This window comes from Nelumbo nucifera, chromosome 6, assembly GCF_055504915.1.
Source record: "Nelumbo nucifera cultivar China Antique chromosome 6, China Antique-T2T, whole genome shotgun sequence".
Lineage (NCBI taxonomy): Eukaryota > Viridiplantae > Streptophyta > Magnoliopsida > Proteales > Nelumbonaceae > Nelumbo > Nelumbo nucifera.
This window is the reverse complement of record NC_142654.1, coordinates 65,611,617-65,628,239: the sequence shown is the minus strand read 5'-3', so window position 1 is coordinate 65,628,239 and position 16,623 is coordinate 65,611,617. Positions and strand designations below refer to the sequence as shown.

At 43.0% G+C, this 16,623-nt stretch overlaps 1 protein-coding gene across 2 annotated transcripts in view; it reads right to left on the bottom strand.

Annotated features, from left to right (window-relative positions):
* The window catches only part of CGL1 (alpha-1,3-mannosyl-glycoprotein beta-1,2-N-acetylglucosaminyltransferase), a 70,951-nt gene extending 63,550 nt beyond the window's left edge, over positions 1-7,401 (bottom strand). Inside the window, exon 1 of one of the 2 annotated variants that reach the window (XM_088889314.1) lies at positions 6,785-7,401. The gene's annotated coding sequence lies outside the window, so the exon portion shown is untranslated. The remainder of the gene's footprint in view (positions 1-6,784) is intronic. The other variant, XM_088889313.1, reaches the window with a different exon arrangement.
* Positions 7,402-16,623: the final 9,222 nt, after the last annotated feature.

Sequence of the window (16,623 nt, the reverse complement as noted above, 5' to 3'; positions counted from 1 at the left end):
TATGCAAGGCTGCTATTCCTCTTCATCCTCATTTTTGTTTATCTTCCCATCTTCCTTTTTCTTTTTCTCCTTTTTTCTCTTTTCTTTTTCTTTCTTTTTTCTTACATACCCTTTACATCTTCCAATATAAATCATGTTTCTTTACTGATCATGGTGGACTTCAAATGTCAAAGAATCGACAGACAAGTACTCAAGTCAATTGATTATAAAATGATTGAAACATATATTTGCCCAAGTTTTTTTTTTTTTGCATCACTTCTTTCTTTTCCAACCTTTTGCAAATATATCTTCATCATTCCATCTCACTTTCATTTGCCCTATATTCCCTACTTTGAATTTCTTTGCCTTTCATTTCCTCAAAGTTTTCCAATTTTTCAAACTTCCTTGACTATTCCTCCATTCTAAGTTGCCCCAGTTTCTTCTTCATTGCTCATTCCTCTTTTTTCTCATTTTTTATTATTTTTTATTATTTTTTATTCCTTTTCTCTTTTTTTTTGGCTCTACAAAAGGCATACCGGAAATTTAACAAGTTCACAAAGGAAAAGATATTTATGCATTGGCTCAATCGAGTTGACTAGCGGATTTTTAGAGATATTATGGTCACTTGAGAATTGAGACGGCCAAATGAGGCCTCCAGTCCTTTCCTCTATCAATTGGTGAAGCACTAGGTCATGATGAAATCCTTACTTTGTGCTGGCTCTGGGGAAATTGGTAGAGGATACATATTTAAATTGTCAAAACTACCCCAGTTTAGGATATTTGGGTGTTCCTAAAAAAAAAAGATTAGGATTTATGCTCAAGGCTATTTGAAATGTTCAATGAGGTGGGTAGTGGTGGGCATCAATGTTTTTATTCAATGGATTATCCCTTTTCTCGAGTGTTTCCGGGTGCGAGTCAATGATTGTCAACTAGCTTTTTACGCAGACATGATTTGGAGATTCATTGCAAATCCTCGATCTTTTTTAGGTTTCAATTATGCAACTTTCTTAGAAGGGGGAATCTTCATCGTTTCTAAGGGTAATGGGACCCAATGGGATTTATTGTTCCATCATGAACAAGTAATTTAGGAGAAAGCAAATGATAGAAAAGAATTGGGGAAAATTGCTAATTTATTGAAGGAAGATGCCGAACCCATGAGATGGGCTACTCTACATACCCCGGTGAGAGGGATCAAACCAAACGTAGTTCAATGTGTGTCTTTGAATGACACGAAAACAGAAAGGGATAGGGACTATGTATAATGACACAAAGATGCTCTCGATGAATGTGGAAGTAGGGTGAAGAGCATTGTCTCCCTACTTCGGAAGTTACATCAATACTGACAAAGGTGTCGCAGTATCAGGGGCAACATTTGAAATAGTCAAGCAAATAGACAAATTATTCTCAGCACTTGGCAAAACATCTGAATCAATTACAGAGATATCTTCCTCAGATGGGCTCTCCATAGCACATTCTGTAGTCCGTCCAAAGGTCAGGTCTTCAACTACTGATGATGGCTTAAAAGTAGAATTAGTGACTTTGCTCAATTGAGGTTGCAACGACATCAAACTTTTCTCCTTATAGTGACTACTTCCTTTGAGAGTCGGTAAAGAATTCATAGCATGCTTTGGTCGAGGTTGAGAGGTCCGACTAACTAAGGACTTGACTCTAAAGGAATGGGCTATTGGCGGAGTTCCAACAGGAGTAATGAAAATGCTAGGATCATAAAATGCCTTTCCTTCACCCAAGAAATTGACGGAAGTGTCAAATTTTTCCCCTGAATTGAGCAGTAGGTTCTAGGGGACTTCTGTAAAATGTTGCATTTGCACAAGGTCCTAGTAAGTGAGATTGTTACCATCAATCAAATCTTGAATTGCAAACTTCAACTGCTAGCAGTGGTCAGTGGTGTGACCAGGTCCTTGATGATACTCGTAGTAAGCATTTTCATCATACTTTCTAGGTTTGGGCTCTCGTGGAGGCCTCCATATAAGCAACCGCAAAAATCCAGCTTGAACTAAAGCAGGGAGCAGTTGAGAATGAGCACATGGTAAAGGGGAAAGTTTTCTTCTTTCTTTTTGATGAGATTGCTGAGTGATCAGGGTTTTGGGAGGCAAATGATATGTTTGTGCTTGTGTGGGTGAGGGATAATATATCTGCTCAAGCAGTCTAACTAGTTTGAGAGGATCTATGGTAAGCTGCAACTTTGAAGCTTTTAGGATAATGGGCTTAAGGTACCTGAGGCTTAATAGTAGAAATAGCTTGCACTTCATTCTCTTCATTATACTTTGGAGAGGACTTCCCAACTAATGGTAAATTCCTGGGGATCATCACCGGGATGATTCGACCTTGCCTAAGAGCCTCTTCAATTCTGACAGCTCCCTTTATGACATCACCAAAATCCTTCAAAGGTTGTGCAATCAGCAATGTATGATATGGATCCTTTAATGTTTTGATAAACAACCGCACCATCTCTTCCTTTGGCATCAGGTGCCGCAATTTAGCTGCCATTTCACGCCATCGATATGCATAATCCAAGAAACTTTCCCCTGAGTTTTGAGACATTGACTCAAGTTCTGCTCGATCAGGTGCTAACTCCATGTTCTAAGAAAACTGGTCTAAGAATGCTTCTGAAACTCCTTTCCAATTCCTCTTCTTTTCATCTACCAAATTTACAAACTAGGTTCTAGCACTCCTTGTAAGGCTCTTCTGAAACATCTGAATGAGTAACTTCTCGTTTGAGCCGTATTGAAACATGTTACCGCAGAAGATCTTCAGATGGGTTTGTGGGAATCCCTTCCCGTCATACTTTTCAAGGTATGGCATTTTAAACTTGACAGGCAATTCTGCATCAAGGTATAAGCACAACTCTCTAAAATCTGTAACACCCAAATTCCGAACTTCTTTTAGCCTCTTCATCTCATCTTTCATCTGCTCTATTTCAATCTTGAGGGGATCTTGGAATGGTGAAGACTAGATGGCAGTCATATTCAAATTCTTTCCTCCTAAAGACGTAACAATGGGTTGAGGCATGGTTGAATTCTCAAAGTTATGAGTGAGAAATGCCCTTAACTGATAAGCTTGTTTAGTTTCCACAGTAAAAACAAAGAGAGATGACCAATATGTTGCTTTTGGCATGGGATTAGGGTTCTGGGATGAAAAGGATGTAAAGGCAAAGGATGTAGGAGGGAAAAATGATTGAGTTCCCATTATGGGAGTGGATTAAGCGATTTGGGATTTCTCAACTTCCAATTTGGCCAACTTGATAGACATCTCATTCAATGTTTCTTAGAGATGGAGGTAGTCACTATAAGGGACATGAGTCAGCACTGTTGTATCTGTTTTTGGTGGGACAGCCGATTGAGGTATGCAATCAGTCTTAGGAGAAATCTCAGACATGGTAAAGAATTTGGGATGAACCACGCTGCTTTCTGACTTCTAGATCTACAAGAATAACCTCCTTTGAAAAAGGGCATCAATTAGATCATTGTGCACCATTATCTTATATTTTGCTTATTCTCCTATGTCTTATCTTGACCATCTTCCATTTCTTTCTTTCTTTTTTTTTAACTATTTTCTATTTTGTTTTTTATTTTGTATTTTTCTTGGTCTTATTTTCTTTTTCCACCTTTTCATACATCTTCTTCTTATCCTTTGATGATTTGATTTCTTTTTATAATCTTTTTTTCTTTTGTTTTTTTGGTAACACATTCATTACATTTCCCAAAATTTCAACCAATCAAAACAAATTCAAAGAAATTTGGATCATCCTCATCCTCTTCTTTTCTTTTCTTTTCTTTCTTTTTTTGGTTATTTTTCCTTTTTTGGATTTTAGCTTTCTTTTTGCATTTTTTTGGGATTTTAAATTTTTTCTATCTTTTTTTTGACTTGTAACTCCTTTATTGAAATAAGGTGATTTTATTTTTTGTTTTTTAATATTTTATTTTCGATTTTTTTAAATTATTTATTATTTTTTTTGAATTTTTTGGCTTTTGTTTTTGAAATCTTTTAGATCTTTAATTCTTGTTGTTTTATTTTTTTAATATATTTTTGCTATAATTAATTTTCTTAATCACTCTAAAGAAATATTCAGAACTTTTCTTATTTAAATGATTTTTTTTGTTTGTTTCCTTTCTTACTCATCTTTCCTTATTTCTTTTCCTTCATTTTTCTTCTTTTTTTTTCTCTTTTTTCCTCTCCCATTTCTATTCCTTTTTTTTGTATTTCCATTTTTGCTGATTTTTTTTTTAATTCCTTCTGATGTTTTTTCATGTCCATATATTTGCAATTTCTTTTATTCACAATTGTTATTGTATATTAATTTTTTTTCTTTTTATTTTATTTTGACACTTTATTTTTGGATTTTTCAGATTTTTTAGTTTTCTTTACATTTTTATATATTTATTCTTTTTTATCTATTAAAAGCTTCCCCTTTAATTTTCTCTACCTTATTTTTTGGATCTATTATTATACTTTTTTTGACTTTTTATTTTATTTAATTTTTTTTGAGAACTTTGATTAATTTAAATGTTTTATATTTGATCTTTTTCTTTCTCTCTTTTTTCTTCTATTTTTCCCCTTTTTGATTGAATTTCTATTTCTTTTGATTTTTTTTAATTCCTTATTTATTATGTTGATTTTTCATTTGTATTTTCAATTTTTTATTGCTTTTTTTTTATTTTTTATAAATAGTTTTTAACACTTTATTTTTTGGATCATCCAAATTTTGTTATTTTTACTCCTTTTTTATATTTTTTATTTTTCCATTTTTTGTTGACTTTTTCCTGTTTTTCCTTCTTTAAAAACTTGCCTTTTGATTTATTTATTTGTTATTGTATATATATATATATATATATATATATATATATATATATATATATATATATATATATATATATATATATATATATATTACTCTTTTTTTATTTTGATTTCTTAATGGGAATTTTGATTTATTAATCTTTTTTGCTTTTTATTTTTCTTTCTTTTTTACCCTTTTTCTCTTTTTTTTTTCTTTTTCACTTTTTTGGATTAATTTTTTGTTTTTTTTTTTAATTTTCTTTTATGTATATTTGTGCTTAACTAAACCTTAATACTCCATTATTATTATTATTTTTGTTTTACCTTTTTTTCTTTTTATTATTATATACCTTTTTTATTTTTTTGAATATTTGTTTTTTTTTACTTTTTTTAAATTTTTTTGGACCCTTAATTTTTTGTTTATTTTTGACTTTTTATTTTTTTTTTATATTTTATGTTATTATTGGATGTGGGCTCCATAAGGGGCATGCAAGCAAATAAAGCAAAGGTGGCTGACACCCTAACTGACTAAGCTAACATGTGGACAGTGATGCATGAGGGAAGAATTTGACACCTAGATTCAAGGCTCCAACAAGGTCGCCAGCCTTCAAACCTCCACCCATTTAACAAATGAGCTTCTCAAGTTGGTTGCTAGTTGAGGGATTTCAGTGCAGCGTACGGGTGCATTGGTCCCGAGGCTTAAGTGTACGGCCCTCTCCTATAAGACAATAGGATGCTAAATCTAATGCAAGATGATGTGAAGAGTGTGCATAAACAAATAAGGAATAACAGAAATAAAGCAATAAACTATCTAATAATCAGCATGAAATAAGCAGTTATTTTTCTAATAAAAGGAAAGCAACCTAGAAGCATGCATATATACAAAATGGCAATCAAGCCAAACAGACCCCATGTGGGCCCCACCTATGGTCCAAGAACTCCCAATGGAGTCGCCGGCTTGTGAGAATCGAAAAAATCGACTCACTTGCCACATGGGCTGGGAATGGAGTCGCCACCCATCAAATTAGGAAATGGAGGTAATGGGGCCTCCAAGAAATGATTTTTAAAACACTTTGTTTTAATAGTGACTCCAAAGCCCAAGGCACCGGTCCAACCAGTCTAGGTAAGGCTCGGATGGGAGAGGGAAGGAGTTAGGCACCCCTCTCCCGGGTCCAATAAGTGGGGCCCACATGGTGTCTCAATAAACACAATCACAAGAACACAATTGTTTAACCAATCAAAACATACTAATGTCAAAGAAAAACAAATCAAAAACCTTATTTTATTTTTATTCATCTTTTATACCAACTATATTGCTGATTTCCAATTTTTTTTATTCTTTATTATTATTTTTTTATTCATCTTTGTTATTATTTTTTATACCATTTATTATTATTTCCTATCCTCACTGCTGCAGGAAATATCCCTGTATAGCCATGTACACTGGAGCATTCAAATCAGTCATCTTCTCCATCTAGGGTATATTGAGGCCGAAAACAAAATGAATTCAGTGTCTCTCATTACAACTCCAAGAGGCTAAACCACGCAGCTATTCAATTCAAACAGTCATATTCATGAATGGCACAACTGCTTCATAAGCAAATCATCCTGGGCTTAAAACAAGTTAGCAAAGCATCAATTAAATAAAACAGCAGAAAGAGGAGCAATATATTTAGATCTAAAACTCATCAACATCCCATTTGAACAATTCAGAGAAGATTAAAAGAAAGAATAAAGCAAAACAGATAGCAGATTACGATTAGGATTAACGCTAAACAAGAAAATTGGTAACTAAAAATCAAGGAAATGCATAAATCTGACGGGACTGGCTAGATCTCCATAGTTTTAACAGAATCAATTAGGTAGGAAGAATCGTCGCCAGTCCCAATAATTATCCTAGCACCCATCATTCCATGCCAAAATAAAAATAAAAATAAAAAATAAAAAATAAAGAAAAGAAACCGGGAAGATGGAAAGTCGGGGAGAGAGATTTAACAAGTTAACTCACATGAATTGGATTTCGGCCTGAATTCGCTACTGCAACAGGAGGGATTCGATTGAGCTTGAACGACGAAGGCGAAGGGGCGTGACCACTAGCATATCGGAAAGGGGGCGGTTGAGTTGCTGTTGCTAACAAAGGATTGGCACTTTTGGAATCTCTCCCGTTGGTTCTCTAGATCAAAGGCGATGAACAATAGAAAATGGCGATTAGAATGGTTCGATGGAAGAAGAAGAGGTAGAGGTGGAGGAAGAAGAAGAAAGAGGGAAGAGAGGGAGAGGTCTGTGTGAGATGGAGGGAATGAACGGCACAACCGCCGGTGTTCGATGTTGCAGCAGCGAGGAGTAGCAGGGGAGGGTGAACCCGAGGAAAAAAAATAAAAAGAAGAAGAAGAAGAAGAAGAAGAAGAGAGAAAGAGAGGGAGCGCAGACGGGCGGAGAAACCGCTACTGCGCGAAGCAGCGGCGGTGCCTGATGAAGTCGAAAAACAGAGGAAGGAGGAGGAAGAAGAAGAAGAAAGAAAGAATAAAGAGAAGAGGAAGAGAAGAGAGAGGAAGAAAGCGGTGGTTGGAGAAATCGGCCGACGCTCTGCCGCTGTGTATCGATGCGAGGAAGAGAATGAATAGTGCCTTTCAATTCATTCGGGCGAATGAAAAATACTGTTGAGTTTATACGAGAGGCAGGGGCATTTTCATAATTTTGAGTAATTTGGGGGCATTTTGGTAATGTTAGACAAAATGGGTCAAATTGGGTTCAAGAGGTTGAACCGGGGTTCTGGTCCAATAGTGGGTGGTTCTGGGTCAAAAAAATTGGCGGGTTGAGAAGGATTTTGATGCGTGAGCTAGCATGATTGACCAAAATGGAATCTTTTTGGATGAAAGGGTTAACGAGGGAATTTTTGGCGGAAATTTTGTAGGTTTGGGTTTTCGGACATTTTGGCTTGATTGGCAGGGTTAGATTGGCCCGACTGGGCTCAGATTGGGCAGATCTGGAAAGGGTTCGATTCGGTTAATTTGGGGGCTTGAAATGAAATATTTGTATAATGAAGGGGAAAATAAAGGCAGTTTTGGGTGAAATTTCTCTGGGTGGGGTTTTCGGCTAGTTTGAGATGATTGGTAAAATCAGATTGAGCCAACTAGGCCCGGATCGAACAGATTTAGAATCTGGTCAATCTAAAGCCTCGAAATGGAATCTTTGTGTAATCGAGGGTAAATGAAGGTGTTTTGGGCTAGAATTTCATATATATAGGTTTTTTGGTATTATGGGGTAATTGAAAAGGTTGATTGGTTTAGATGTGTTCAGATCAAGTGGATATGGGTTGTGGGTGCGAGAGTGGTCAAAATGAAATCTTTGTTTGATGGACGGGTGAATGAAGGAATCTTGAGTTCAAATTTCATGGGTAGGTGTTTCAGGATGTTCCTGGTCTAATGGTTGTGTCTGATCTAATGGTTAAGGTGTAAGTGAGGGTCGATCGGGACCATCGAATAGGTATCGGGCAGGTTTAATGATGGATCTGAAGGCTCTCAGGGTGAAATTTGGGTTTTTTGGGTGTTTCGGAGAGGTCGGAAGGGTTGATCAGGTGTTTGGGGTGAATTGGAGGCTCAAGCAGCGAAGTGAGCAAAAATCAGGTGTTAACAATGGGGCATGATTATTTTTCAAGCTACAAGCTACCTTAGTTTTGTGCTATAGGTTGATTGGCCCATGACAATAATTTTGTAACAAACACTCTAATGATATTCATTCTTGCTCAAATGATATTCATTCTTGCTCAAGATGGCCTAAAATAGCAAACCAAACATGACCTTAGTCTCAATAGGCCTAAACTAGCAAACCATGCGCTGGTGAAAGTTCTAGCCATCCACATAGGTCTATTAGAGGTGTCCCTTGGGGTGTCAAGAATTGAAGTGGATTGTGATGCTATCAAAGTGATTTCTTTAATCTCTAGGCCTTCGTCCAAGGTTCATCACAAGGCCTTTGCGATTATTTTGGACATCCATCATCTCTCCCGTCAATTTTTGAGAATTTGTTTTAGATGGATTAATCGAGTTGCCAATGGGTCAGCCCATAAGGTGGTCTAATTGTGTTCGCATTAACACCCCACATAATGAAATGGGGACACCTGTCCTCCCGCACAACCTCCATTCTGACACATACAAAGCTGATGGGGAGTCGGAGACCCCATTCCCATTCGACCCTCTCTGTTAGTACTCCTGTTTACCGTCCTTTCATCTCCATCCTAGATTGGAATCCGCTTATTCTCTGGCGTCGAGTTCATTTCGACGGTTCGAAGGTAATCAATTCTTTATCTCTCTCATCTTTGTTTCACTTCCACTCTTGTATTTTTATTATTTTTTTTCATTGCAAAACAGGCAAGGGAGGGTATTTTCACCACCATCACTAGTGACCACCGACAACTTTGAACAAGTGCAGTTTTTTTCCTCTTCCCTTTACTCTATTTTTTTAATTTATATTTTCCCCTGTTATAATGTTATGTATTGCTGATCCGTTATATTATATATTTATAAATACATATATGCTGTTTATTTATTTATAAATATTATTTTTTATATTTATTTTTATAAATTTGTTATATTATTTTTTTATAAAAGACATGTACATATATGATGAAAATAATTAAAAAATACTTATATTTTTTGTTTTTATTTTATTTAAATTAGTATATTTTAATTTTCTTTTAATAATTTCTTAATTTTTAAAGAAAATAAGTCAAATCGGATCAGATCCAAAGATCCGGTTTACCGTAAGATTCGAATTCAAATCAAATCCTATCAGATCAGATCTAATCATCAGATTGGATCGGATCTGACATGAACAATGCCAGATTAGATTCAAATATATCCTAATTCAAATCCAATCCGATCCATTTACATCCCTAATAGAAGAGAAGAAGACTCCAAACATGTACAAAAAGTGTGTTTACCTTCAGACGATGTAATTGTCAAAACGAATGCCAGTGTCGGAGAAGAAAGCAAATTTCGATTAGGATGGAGACTTGACAGTAAACAGCGCTACTCCAAAGTCAAATTGAGAGTGAGGGTCGAGCAGGAATGGCCAAATGGGGTCCCTGACTCCCCGTTAGCTCCGAACGCATAAGGTTTGAGGCTTTGAGCTGCCTGGCTAGAGCCTGTATGGGCCTTGGACCGGAATGGTCAGCCGTTGTGATCGCATGCTTTGCTGTTTAAAGTATATCATTAAGTATATGTTTTTTCAGCACTTGTGTGACAATGTGTGAACACATGAACATATACGGCATTATTTTCAGTTTCTTAACAAGTTATGATGAAGGAAGATTTGGCCCGACCTCGCAATCACTCCACGTGGCAAAAACGAATAGCTCGGCACTTAAAACAGCGTACCTAGGGCGCAAGCACCAAAGGGAAGAAACCAGCAGTCCGAACTCCCTTCGAGGAGTCCGAACTCCCTTCGAGGAGTCCGAACTCCCTTCGAGGAGCCCGAACTCCCTGCAAGGAGCCCGACCTCCCTACTAAGAGCTCGAACTCCCTACGAGGAGCCCGAACTCTCCCTTAGGCCCCGAGCCACACAAAGCAGTGACCCGAACTAGCCCGCCTCATGACAGTTCGGGACACTCCCCTCTCCGAACTCAAGACTTCACCTCGCACACCACTCCAGCACTTCGCCTCCAGGACGCCGAACTAGACAAACCACACCGTACCTGACACCGAATGAGTCCGTATCCAAGGGCGGCGCACCTGACTGACTTGGGATCTGGCGCTTGACAACCGCACTTCAATGGCCACCTGCCACCGCCACCTGCCACCGCCATCTCCAGTTACAGAGACGGCTCCGAGAACAAGAGCAGTGGCGGTTCTGCCCCAGCAGAGGTGATGACACCCGAACTGGCTGAAGCACGGAAGTAATCAAACCCGACCTGACAGAAGCTTAGGAGTGAGTGCGCAAGGTGGTTATAAAAGGCACTCTACCCCCCAAGAACAAGGTATGCAAACTTTGCGCTATCTGGTTTTATCTTGCCTTTGAAGGATTCTAACTTGAGCTTCGGAGCCTTTACACCGGTTTCTCCCCGGAGCTTCCTCATCTTCTCCGTTTCAGGTTCCCTGCAATTCAGTTCAGAGGCAAGGTCGTTGACAACTAAGACCGGCCGGATTGCGCACCATCAATTGGTGCCGTCTGTGGGATACACTTCAAAAAGCCTCCCTCCAAACTCTCATAACCTCTTTTCTTCAAAAAACCCAACACTCATGGCTTCTTCCAGCAACGCCGGACGTGGCATGGAGACAAACACCACCGGAGAACAACTTCAAGTCCCCGTGGTGTGCGTCGGACAGTTCACCATCCCCCTTTCGGTGGATGGGATCCCTAGCTTGAATGCGCCACAAGTAGTGGCGCCCGTAAACCTTCCTGCCATGAGCATCCCCTTTCCTCCCCCTATTGAGACAACCTTTACGGAACCAACTGCCGTCCCCCTGCCAGCCAGCCAAAACCGGTTGGATGACCTGATGCAGTGCATGCGGGCAATGCAAGCCCAAATGCAACAGTTCCAGCAATACCAGCTCCATCAGCACCAAGTACTGCACAACATCTCCTAGTATCACTATCAACAGCAGTTCCCCCAACTGCCGTTGAACCAACCACTACTTCCACCTCGACACCCTGCTCCGAGGTCGGTTAAGGCCTCCCCACAGGATGGACGCCCCCACCAGGGAAAGGCCTCCCGGCCCCAGAACCCCCCTAACAGCCAGGCCTCATCCCCAGGCCGAAGAGAGAGAAAAATCATCCCCGCCTCGCAACTCGCAGGCGGGTCAGGAACTTCGCCCGCAAGGTCGGCACCTCGGCGCTCCAGGCCCGAGTTCCCGCTCACGGAAAACTGGTTCGGCGCCCTAGCAGCAGACTACCAGCATTTCGGGCCCATCGAGCTCGGCAACACAGAGGCCAGCAGCGCCAGTACCAGGCCCACTCAACAACGAAGGCGCCGGCGAAGTCACCGAATTGCCACCCGTGTCCTGCCAGAGCTCAGAGGCAAGGAAGAAACAAGCTTGAACGAGGTAGGAGTTGCCCCGATTCTCTCAGTTCCTTCCCCCCTCGCATCAGAACTCCTGGAGGTCCCCTTGCCCAGAGATTTCAAGCTCCCACCTTTGGACAAGTATGATGGGTACTTCAACCCCAACGACCACGTTGACGCTTTTTAGTCCCAAATGCACCTCACCAGGGCCAGTGAATCGTGCATGTGCGTGGCCTTCACCACCACCTTCAGGGGGGTAGCTCGCACTTGGTACAGGAACCTGGCCCCCGGGTCGATAAAATGCTGGGCCCAGTTCGTGCAAGACTTCACCGCACACTTTGTCACCAGCAAGCGGTGCCCCAGAACAGAGGAAAGCATCTTCGGAGTAGTCCAGATGGAAGGAGAATCCATCCGGGGCTACATCAAGCGGTTCAATGAAGCATGCTTACAGATACCGCGGTTAGACCCCGCGGTGCAGCTCGCGGCGGCCAAGAGAGGAGTAACGCACAAAGAGTTCAAATGGCACATGGTAGCTAACCAGCCCGCAACCGTGGCCGAATTCCTCAAGCTCGCGGATAAGTTCATGAGAACAGATGAAGAAATCAACCAACGAACCGAAAGCGGGAACGATAAAAGAAAGAGGGAAGGCGAGCCCTCCAACCCAGTCGACAGGAAAAACCCGGCCAGAGAGCCAAAGCCGAACCAGTCGTTCCGAGCTCCCCTAGCAGTTCGGACGGATTACACGCCGTTAAACACGAGGCGGACCGAGATCTTAATGACGATCAAGGACGCCCCATACGTAAAGTGGCCACCTCGCCTAAAGGGAAATCCGAACAAGAGAAATAAGAATTTGTACTGTAGTTTCCATAGAGACCACAGTCATAGTACCGAACAGTGTAATAATCTCCGGGACGAGATAGAGGGACTCATCCGTCGCGGATACTTAAGAAATTTTATACAGCACGACAATAATAACAATAAGGCAGGTCAGCAAGGGGAGCACGGAAAGGATGCCCCCGAATCTAGCAGCAGACCAGCCAAACCGTTGCAGCGACAGCCTCTAGAAGAGAGGCTAGTTCGGGGAACCATCCATGTAATTGTGGGAGGTTCGGTGGCAGCAGGGTGTACCTCGGCAGCAGCCCGGACGTCAGTTCGCGAAGCGACCCTCGAGGAACAGAACCCCCCCAAAAGACCAAAGACTGAAGAACTGATCTTCTTCACGGAAGACAATGCGCGAGGGGTCCACTACCCCCACGATGACACGGTTGTCATTACACTAAGGATCAACAACTTCGAGGTCAAACGCGTACTCGTAGATTCAGGCATCTCAGCGGACATCCTCTTCAAGTCAACATTTGACCAGCTACAGTTACAGAGGAGCGAGCTGAAGCCCGCGAACACTCCGTTGGTGGGTTTCAGCGGAGAGGAAGTCAGGCCCCTCAGAAAAATAACAGTACCTGTGGAAGTCGGCACATGGCCTTGTGCGGTTAGACTCAACTAGGATTTCCTGGTGGTCGCGACCCCCTCCCCATACAATGCCATAATAGGGTGGCCAATCACGCATATCCTGCGGGCAATGGTCTCCACCTACTATTTGGCAATGAAGTTCCCTACAGACTTCGGTGTGGGGTAGCGCGGGGCGACCATCTCGAGTCCCGCAAGTGTTATGTTGCCGCCCTGAAGGGAAAAACCAAGGTGGCCGACGACCCTGAACTGGAGCGGCCTGCGGAGCAAGGCGAAGAACGAGCTTCGCCCACAGAGGAAACGGTTGTAGTCCCGACTCCGGCTACAGACCCAGCTCGCACACTACAGATCGGTGCTTCCGTCGAGGAACCACTACGAACCGAACTGGTGAGTTTTTTACTTCAAAATTTAGATATTTTTGCCTGGTTCGCGGTCGACATGCCCGGAATTAGCCCCAGCCTGATAACTCACAAACTTAATACTGACCCTGTAGTCAGACCCGTTAGACAGAAGAAACGCAACTTAGCCCCAGAGCGCTGGAGGGCGGTCGACGAGGAGGTCGAGAAGCTCCTCGCAACAGATTTCATAAGGGAAGTCCATTACCCGAGCTGGGTAGCCAACCCAGTGCTGGTGAAAAAGGCAAACGGCAAGTGGCGCATGTGCGTCGACTACACCGACCTGAACCAAGCTTGCCCGAAAGATTGCTTCCCCCTCCCTAGAATTGACCGCCTAGTGGACGCAACCTCGGGACATGAGTTGCTAAGCTTCCTGGACGCCTACTCGGGCTACAACCAAATCAGGATGGACCAGTCCAATGAGGAAAAAACCAGCTTCATAACCGAGTTCGGCCTGTACTGTTACAAGGTCATGTCCTTCGGATTAAAAAATGTCGGGGCAACCTTCCAAAGACATGTAAATAGGTTGTTTCGACCCTTGATTGGCAGGAAGATAGAATGTTATGTAGACGACATGGTCGTCAAGACACAGTTTTCACAGGAATTAATACAAGACTTAGATTCTGTCTTCCAAATCCAACGTCAATTTAGCATGAAGTTGAACCCTAACAAATGTGTCTTCGGTGTCACCTCGGGCAAGTTCCTAGGGTACATTGTCAACCGGCGCGGTATTGAGGCCAACCCGGACAAGATAAAAGCCATCCTAGATATGAAACCACCCCGGAAAGTAAAAGAAGTTCAGAGGCTAAACGGCCGCATAGCCGCTCTAAGCCGCTTCATGTCCAAATCAGCAGACCGCAGCCTACCCTTCTTCAAATCAGTCAAAGGCAAAGGGTTCGAATGGACCCAAGGCTGCCAGCTCGCGTTTGACGAGCTAAAAAGTTACCTCGCTAGTGTGCCAACCTTAGCCCGGCCCGAGGAGGGCGAGGTCTTAGAACTGTACCTCTCAGCAAGCGACGAGGTGGTCAGTTCGGTACTAATAAAAGAAGCAGACCGGGTTCAGCGACCCATCTATTATGTTAGTAAAATTTTGCAGGGAGCAGAGACAAGGTACCCGCAGATAGAAAAGCTAGCATACGCACTAGTGATAGCAGCTCGGAAACTCCGCCTGTACTTCCAGGCTCACACCGTCATCGTCCTGACTGACAAACCTCTGAGGCAAGTTTTACTCAAGCCCGAGGTTTCCGGTCGACTTACGAAATGGGCCATCGAACTCGGCGAGTACGACCTCCAGTACAAGCCAAGAACTGCTATTAAGGCCCAAGCCTTGGCAGATTTTATCGCCGAGTGCACGTTTAGCCTTGAAGCCCCCGAGCCGGTCGAGCCCGAGATCCCCAGTTCGGGCGAGCTCGGAGCTCCCAAGCAATAGAGTCTGAACCCCGTGAAGTAGCAGCCAGTGTAGCATCTCTCCTGGTTAGGCCAAACGCGAACTAGGATGAGGAGTCCTGGATCCTACACGTAGATGGCACCTCGAACCAGCAGGGCAGCGGGGCTGGAATAGTGCTACGCGGCCCGAGTGGGACGAAATTGGAATACGCACTACGCTTTGAGTTCGCGACATCCAACAACGAGGCGGAGTACGATGCACTGATAGCCGGGTTGAACCTAGCGCACAAGGTCGGAGCAAAGCACGTAGTTATCTGCAGTGATTCCCAACTCGTGGTCAACCAAGTTACAGGCGAGTACGATGCACGCGAGCTCACTATGATTGCATACTTGGCAAAAGTAAAGGAGGCTCTGCTCAACTTCCAGTCACACTTCATCAGGCAAATCCCGAGGTCAGAGAACACTAAGGCCGACACTATCCCGGTTAGCCAGCACGAGTCAAAACGCCATGAGAACTGTGTACATAGAGGACTTACCTCGGCCCAGCATTCTCGATGGGGCAGAAGAGGTCGCTCCCGTTCTTGAAGCAGAGCCGAGCTGGATCGACCCACTCGCGAACTTCCTGGTAGATGGAACCCTCCCTGCGGACCACAATGCAGCCAAGAGGGTGCAGCGCCAGGCAGCCAAATACGTCATAATAGACGAACGGTTCTACTGACGATCCTACACGCTCCCCTACCTGCGTTGCTGACGACCTGCCGAAGCCGAGCTCGTACTCCACGACACTCAAGAAGGTCTGTGCGGCGGACACCTGGGGGGCAGAGCCCTCGCTCAAAAGGCACTTCGACAAGGATAGTACTGGCCAACGATGAAGGCAGAAGCCGTCGAGCTCGTTAGAAAATGCGACAAGTGTCAGAAGCATGCCAATATCCACCATCAGCCTGCTGCCGACCTCAAGTACCTCAGCAGTCCATGGCCCTTTGCACAATGGGGCATCGACCTTCTGGGGCCATTCCCGCCAGCAACAGGTGGGAGAAAGTTTCTAGTGGTGGTAGTAGATTACTTCACAAAGTGGATAGAAGCTGAACCTCTAGCAACAATTACAACCCCAAACATACATAACTTCTTTTGGAAGAACATAGTATGTCGCTTCAAGCTACCTCGGGTACTGATCTCCGACAACGGCAAACAGTTCGAGGATATCAAGTTCCAAGAATGGTGCCAAAATATGGGAATTCGTCAGAACTTCACATCGGTCGCACACCCGCAGGCAAACGGTCAGACAGAAGTAATGAACAGAGCCATCCTCCGCGGACTGAAAGCACAACTAGACCGAGCTAAAGGGTTGTGGGCGGACGAGCTACCAAGTGTCTTGTGGGCTCACCGAACCACAGAAAAAACTGCTACGGGAGAGACCCCCTTTAACCTCACCTATGGCACCGAAGCGGTAATCCCGACAGAAATCGAAATACCTACACTACGACTAGACAAACGGACACGAGTTACGCACCAACCTCGACCTACTGGATGAGGTAAGAGACCTCGCGCACATCCGAACAGCGGCCTACCAGCAAAAGGTAGCTCGGTACTATAACGCCAGGGTAA